Raw genomic sequence first — 7814 nt, forward strand, 5'->3', positions numbered from 1 at the left:
ACTAACTCCCTTTTGTAAGAGGGGAGTTATTTAGTTGATTGTCTAATGTAAACGGTCAATTGATCGTGGGTCTTGGAGTAGCAGCCTGTGACTATGAACTAAGTAAAACACTCGCATGTTCTTCGTTGTATTTTTATTTTCTGTTGCATTTACAACTCTGATCGCAAAAATTCACAGACAATTTTACGAGATTCGAAAATGCTACCAATAGCGTTATTTTCTGTTGGGCTTTTCAGACCGCAAAAATCACTTTTTGCGTTGCGAAAACCCCGAATCCCCAAGCCACCGGATCCGTGCGAAAATAAAAGTTTTTCACATACATGTTTTTCTAATCCTAGATCTACTTTAGATCTACATGTAAAGAGACCTTTACCCTCGATGCGTGCCCTTCGCGTATCCCGCTCGTCCAAACGGTGCTAGATCTCCTAGAGTGTCAAGTGTCACCCCTCTACAAGTATTCACACATACAAGAGGTGGAGAAACCAAAACCTAAGAGTGTGCTAGCACTCTAGTAAGGTTCGGCCAAGACTTGGAGAGGAGAGGGAGAGGGAGAAGAAAGCTCCAAGGAGGAAGAAGCAATCAAAGTGGAATTAATGAGAATCAATCTCCTTCACCACTATAGTGGCCGGCCACTTCAAGAGCAAATGGAGGTTACAAAACCTTCATTAATGTCATGAGTTACATCCATTATATAACTCCCATGAGGTGGCATTCTTGATGATGTGGAGCATCTTCATGGCCACCATTTATGCCACATCACCTAGAAGTCATATGGTCAAGTCAAGCTTGACTATGAGGTGTCATAAAGTCAAGTCAACCTTGATTATGACATGACATAAAGTCAAGTCAAACTTGACCATGACATGGCATAAAGTCAAGTCAAACTTGACCATCAAGTCAAGTCAAACTTGACCATTAAGTCTTCCTTCTCAAGTCAAGTCAAACTTGACTTCTAATCTCCCAAGATTGATCAAATCAACTCAACTAGTCTAGTTTGGATTACACTTAATCCAACTTGATTCATCATATGAATCTAATCCTCTTGGTTCATCATATAAACCTAATTTTTGTCTAATTACCCTTTGTGTGTGACCCTATAGGTTCTTGTAACGTTGGCAATGCTCCTAAACTCATTTAGAAGCATAAGTAGTGAGCGGTATTTAGCAACACATCACTGCTACCCAAGTTACAAGAATGTTGAGATCCAACATCACCTTTGTGACTACTAATTGTGACTCTTCACAATATGTGACAATGTCCTTCTATCCTTGATATCACGATTGATCAAACCAAGGCATAGACCGTATCATCCTCTAATCAATCTATGTCTTGAACTCCAAGTAGACTCACTCCAATCAAATGAGCTCAACATCTCATGTTGACTCATTTGGGCATGGCCATGTACTTTAGTGGTCTTACTCTATCAAGAACTATGATATCACTCCCGTTATATAAGAGGGATAGATCACATCTACATCACTCACATCCCTCCGCATAATTTGTTACATACCCAGTAATCGCCTTTATAGTCCACCCAGTTACGGGTGACGTTTGACGAAGCCAAAGTAAATAACTCCTTATATAGGGAACCATGGTGACTTCAGGTCCAAGGACTAATAGTCATACTAATAGCCATATGAGAAAGTATATGACACTCATATAACGATCCATGATACTTTCTCATGGCAGGTCATTCAGTATACATTCTCCAATGCATACTCATGTGTCAACTTGATATTTCATATCCATGACTTGTGAGATCAAGTATGTTGACCTACATGCTAGTTTCGTCGCATTAACATTGTCCCTGAATGTTAATACTTGACTAGAAATCATTAAGAGTAGTGTTCTCTATATCATCTCACTATCGATTTAATCAATCGATTGATATAGATATGAACGCTCTACTCAAGGATGCTACTATACTTAGTTATTTGGCACCAATACAAGTAAGTATAATAACCAAAAAGAAATGTCTTTATTTATATATAGGAATATGATACAATGAGTCCATACATCAATCATCATATGATTGGCTCTAAGGCTCTAACTAACATTTACCCCTCTCTAGTGCTCTCAACGATCCTATAGGGACATATAAGAGGGAGGATCCATGGGAGGTACGAGGGCTAGAAGCACTCTTTTTGATGTCTAGTCGCATGCCTATTAGACCAGCGCTGACTTGAGCTTGCAATCCATACATATGGTGAGCGGGGAGACTCTGATTGATACCGGATAGCTAGTGCTAGAGGATCAGTGCGATGAGGAGCTTAGTAGGTGCCGACATGCATTACTTGAGGCGGTTGCGGTCTTTTCAGTAGTATTGGACTTGGTACTAGAACGACTGTGGGATGGATACATGTTGCATTTTCTTGATATCGTTGATTGATTGTCTGTTAGTTGAGCTACATACTAACCCAATAGTTATGAGGATGATATTCACAAGGGTATGTATATATGTATTATTTTTCTTAGATATCTACTCAGATTTGATACTTTATTAGAAAGAAACAACTATCCTAAGATAGATATATGATCCTATATATTGATGATTTATATATTTATTTTCATTAAAAATAAATAAATATTTATTTTTGAACTGGGTGACTTAAATATCGAAGGAATTTCATGAGATATTTCTAATGCTTTGTGACTTGTGTTGATCTTGATAGGTATAGTCAGGTCTACTGTCATCACACTACAGTGTTCGCCCTGCACTATTCCAGCAAGATAGTAAACCGATGGGGGGAAGTTGCCGAAAAGAAGCCTCATCATTGGCGTCCAACGAGGCAAAAATTTTGGACGCAATCATCTAAAATTAATAAAGATATTTGAAATCCATGTACTCTTCAGGACCATAGAAAACCTAAAACCATATAAAACATCAGTCTTGACGTAAACCTTTAAATAAATATTAAAAAATTTCTAACAAAACAAATGATAAATCTCAGTCAATTGGGTGGTTCGGTCCCACGAAAATTTTCCATCGACCACCAGGGTAAATCGGGAAACGCATACGGCCAATTCAGATGTCCAGCATCCTTTGATTGCATTCTCCATTTGAAAGAAAATTCTTACAAATAAATCGTAGTTGGAGATCGAATCACAGGTCCCTAGGTCACAACTCGGATGTCCTACCGTTGCACCATTACCCCGGGGAAAAAAAAATCTAACAAAGTTTAGTAAAAAAGATCGAGAATGGGGTGATTGAGGATGATGGATGAAAAAGCTAATGGGTGTTTTCAAAATGTGGGATATGTCCTTCATGTTAACACAATAGGACGTTTAAACGATTAAGAAAAGGGGCTGACTTTTCAATTTTTACCTTATATATACTGTAGATTTCCCCCAAAAAGTAGGTTATATGTGTATAAGTAGACGTGTATCTCTTCTTATACATGATCCATATGGAAAATAGGACGTTGCTAGATCAGAATGGCTGAAGGGGGATCGGGTTGATCAGGTGGAGAGGTTGTTGAACTCGTCGCATCGGCGGCGGACCTCTCCTTTTTCTGCCGATCTTGACCCCGACGACGCTCAGCTTCTCCATGGCGTGGGTGAAGTCCTCGAAGAAGGCGGTCGGTTGGCGGCATAGCGCTCCACCAGGGGACGCGTCCTCTTGTCCGACGCCAGCGCCGAGTCTGAGGTCAGCAACCCCAGCCCCCGCAGCACGTTCTGGTAGTACATGTTGTCAAACTTCCCCGGCGTCATCACATCGTTGAACGCCGCAAGTGTTGGGTCCTTCTGGTAGTTCGCGCACGCCTTCTGCAGCGCCTCCGCGTACTGCGTGCTCATCGTCGGGTCGTGGCCGCCACTTCCCTTGTAGCTGAAGATGCGGGAGGCGAACTCTCTGCAGTGGGAGAAGCCCACGGTGTGGGCGCCGGAGAGCGCCACTAGATCCTGCACCGTCATCTGCTTCTTGGCGAAGACGTCTATGAGTTCGTCGATGGTCATGTTGGGGCGGGGAAGGTTACCGGGGACGGTGGCTGCGAGGAACCGAGCGCGTCCTTCCGGCCTAGGTGCACTGCGTAGAACGGTCCGCCGAGCATGAGGACGAGGTCGCGGGTGGCGAGCGCGAGCACATCAGCGCAGGAGACAACGCCGGGGCACTGCAACTCGAGCGCGGTCTTGGCGCGTATGACGGTGTCGAAGGCGTCGCCCGGGAGGGAGATATTTGTCGTCGGCGTCGCGCTCGGCGCGGTTGAAGACGTTGGAGGAGATGAGCATGGAGGCGTCGCAGCCGCCTACGAAGCAGTCGTGGAAGAAGAGGCGGAGGGTGCCAGCGGCTGTGGTGGGGTTGGAGATCTGCTTGCTGGTGACAACCTCCGATATGATCTGCTCTGCATTAGGGCACGTCTTTTGGTAGTAGACGCGGCGGAGAGCTTAGCCGCGGCGGGGGACGCCAGGGAGAGGAGGAGAGTTGCGGCCAAGGCAGCCGCCACCGGGGCCGTCATGGTAACAACAAATGCGAGTTTGTTCCTCATGGGTTAATCAATTGCAAGTGAACCAATTGTATGGGCTCTGCAATCAATGGGGGAAACGGCGACAATGGTGATTGAACGGGTAGGTTTCACTACAAAGGCCAAGATAGCGACGAGAGAGAGAATGAGTAGGGAGGAGAGGAAATGGAGGAGAAGAGATAAAGGCTAGGAGGGTATTTAGGCGAAACAGGGGAGGGAGAGAGCGAGGGAGACTAAAAGCGACACACACAAAGTCGCTGTCCTTTGTTTTTCCAACAACAGCATATCTCAATGTTTGTATATTTATAAATTAAATTGGCTGTATTTATATTTAGAACACATTTTATAAATACTCTGTTTTACATTTCACTAAATCGACTAAATCGCACACATCCATTTCCTAAAATACTCCTCTGTCAATATTATTTTTTTCCAAATTAACTATGCCAAACCAATGTCTGAGCAACGGGATCGACTTTCAAAATATAGTTGAGTTAGTTACAATGTAACAGATTTACTGAAGTAGACAAGGGTCGAATCTTGACGAAGCCAAAACAATGCCCTCCTCCATCGTGATCAACTGCAATTTCTTGATTTATCTCATCATAGATGATCGTGGACCGATCATATAGGATTATTGGGATGACAGATTCTATTTTTTTTACTAAAAAATAATATGATTGTCTCCACCTGTACTGTTGTACTTGAAAACTTTCATTTACACACTATGATAACCGCCAAAACTCTTATTATGATGGAATATTAATTACAATAAATATGCGAAAATTATTATTTTTGGCAATCTTATCGCACTAGTAACCTATTGATAGGTCATCTTCATCTCATTGCAGCACATAAGTTGATATTTGTTGCAGCTACTCGGATGCTTAATTAGAGCCTAGAACATCATCACGGGTGAGGAGTAACGTTTAAATAGAAAAATTCTTCCATGAGAGTGCTCTTATCCATCGGGTTCTAATCTAGAGGGAGGCATTGTGGTTGGCTCTTGGTGGCACTATTGGGAACCTTCTCACACAGGGAAGGAGTTTCTCTATGTGAGTTTGGGTGTCATACGAGTAAAGATTCATCGGAGGTTGTTCTTCGGAGTTATGGCAACACCTAGGAGGGTCGGGAGAGTCGGACGGAGTTCTTGTGGTCGGAGAACCAATGATGAATCAAGGTTTTTATCGTTGGTAAAGGCTCAAGGCCAGTGAAGGTTGGATTGTGGAAGAGAGCTGACAAGTACAGCTAGTGACGTGGACAACGGGGTTGATGTGTTTTGTGTAAGCCAATCATTGGTTTACACGGTGGATCCTTGTGGCTGAATTTCGCACAAGGAAAATTCTCGTCAATTTTTTATTCGGAAGGGTAGCTATTTTCCCATCTTGTTTCTGGATTTGTTCAGGATATCTTGGCCATTTTTGAAAATAATATTTCTCTTTGTACTAGTTATCCAATCCAATTTGAGACCTCCTAGCCTTGGCCGACAAGTTTAGGGATATTATAAACTACAATTGGATTTGGAAGCTTGCTCATTGGGCATAGACATTCCATAGCTACCTCCAAATCTGATGGCAGACAATGTTAGATTTGAGAGATGTCCTAAGATAATCGTCTTAAGGTTATATTATTTATTAGATAAATAATAATTCACTATTTGAGTGCACATTCCATATGTATTTGATTGGATTTTAAACTCAAATACTAAATGTTCGCAATACGGTTCATAGCATGAGAGAATTTGTGATTGGATCACAACTCGTGAGCATCTCTATATATGCAATTATGAATATATTAAAATTATCTCTAGTCGAGGAATTGATAAATACAGACGTCATCGAGTCTGTCAATACTAGCACGTTTAGACTCCTTGGTTAGCCAAGCAGCTGATCTTACTGCTAGAGACATTAGATGTTGAGAGTTAAACGTGGATGTTGGTTAAAAGTAACCAGTTCATTATAGTAACCTGCCTTGAAACTTCATATGGTTCTATACATATGTCAATGAAGATCTAAGTGCAGCTTAAGTGTGAGTTTTCCTTAACTTACAGTATTTAAGTCATCTTGGTCACGGAAGCTTATACTTTCACATCTTAAGCAAGCATCTCCGAGGAGGTGTGGACCCAAGATGATTGGGTATAAGTCGAAGTACCCAAAGGTGTTTGAATAGTCCACAGAGGATTCACTGCTCCTTAGAAAAGGAAACGTATACCTTACGGCCGCTTGTCAAGATTGTTACTAAAAGTTTTTGGCCAAAACATTACATGTTAAGAGTATGGTACTCTTTGGCACATGTACAAGTAACTTGAATCCACAAGATAAAAAAGCTAGCTTGGGCTAGGTGTGACGTAGTCAACCTAATGGGGACCGACACATAGACCATGTTCTGAACCAAGCGGGTATAAGACGGTGAAAGCAACGATGCACGTTTAATTGGAGCTGCTGAAGAGTTTAGAAGATGTTCTGGAATCAATCGTTGATTTTTCGATCAATTAAGGATCATGATGTACTACTAGGTGCCACTCATGATCGTTCCGTAATTAATGGTTAATTACGGACGACCAACGTAATCGGGAACCTATTGGGTCACACGCACAACAAGTTCTCCGAAGGATTTAAAACGAATTTGAGAATTAGATTCTCAAAACGACAAGAATAAAATTTAGTTGGACCAGACAAAGGACAAAATGATGGAACTCGTCTTGTGAAGACGAAATGAATGAAATTGATTTCGTTCCAATCAAAGGTTGTTTGGTTAGTGAACCAAACGATTCAGTTTTGAACCAAATTGAACCAACTTAGTTTGGTTCATGATGAAAGAGGTTTTGGCAAAATGGAAGCAATGAGGGGCTTCGTCTTGAGAAGACGAAATGATTAAAACTTATTGGGTCAAATCGGAGTTCATTTGGTTAGTGAACTAAGCGATTTACTTTTGAACCCGATTTGCTACAGTAAACCTTAAATGAATTCGGTCTGATTTGGTTCGCTACAGTGTTGAACCCGGTTTAGGGTTTTCTTGGTTTTTTGATTTTCTTCTAACTCCGCCCGATGTCACACACTGTAGCTTCCCAAAATAACTTCAGATCGCGATAAAATCTGTAGCCCGTCGAGCCACTCTTCTCTCTCACTCGTCGATCGCCGGAGAAGCAAGAGACCGGAGCCCTAGCCGCAGACGAGGGAGCTCCGTCCCTATCGATTGGGAAACCCTAGAAGCCCTATCCTTTCTTCTCGTCTCGTGGCGCCGCTCTGCTCTATCACTGCCAGAGCTTTCCTTCACGCGTTCGTCGTCGATCGATCGCGCGTTCATCGCCGGTCGAGCCTTCCTTCGTGCTAATGTCGCCGGTCTCCACCGTTA

General features: G+C 42.4%; 1 pseudogene; it reads right to left on the reverse strand.

Annotated features, from left to right (window-relative positions):
• Positions 1 to 3459: 3459 nt before the first annotated feature.
• On the reverse strand, positions 3460 to 4484 carry LOC141841830 (peroxidase 65-like; annotated as a pseudogene).
• Between the last annotated feature and the right edge of the window lie 3330 nt (positions 4485 to 7814).

The sequence above is a fragment of the Curcuma longa genome, chromosome 11 (assembly GCF_044706935.1).
Source record: "Curcuma longa cultivar G26 ecotype Majalengka, Jawa Barat chromosome 11, ITB_CL_G26_1.1, whole genome shotgun sequence".
Lineage (NCBI taxonomy): Eukaryota > Viridiplantae > Streptophyta > Magnoliopsida > Zingiberales > Zingiberaceae > Curcuma > Curcuma longa.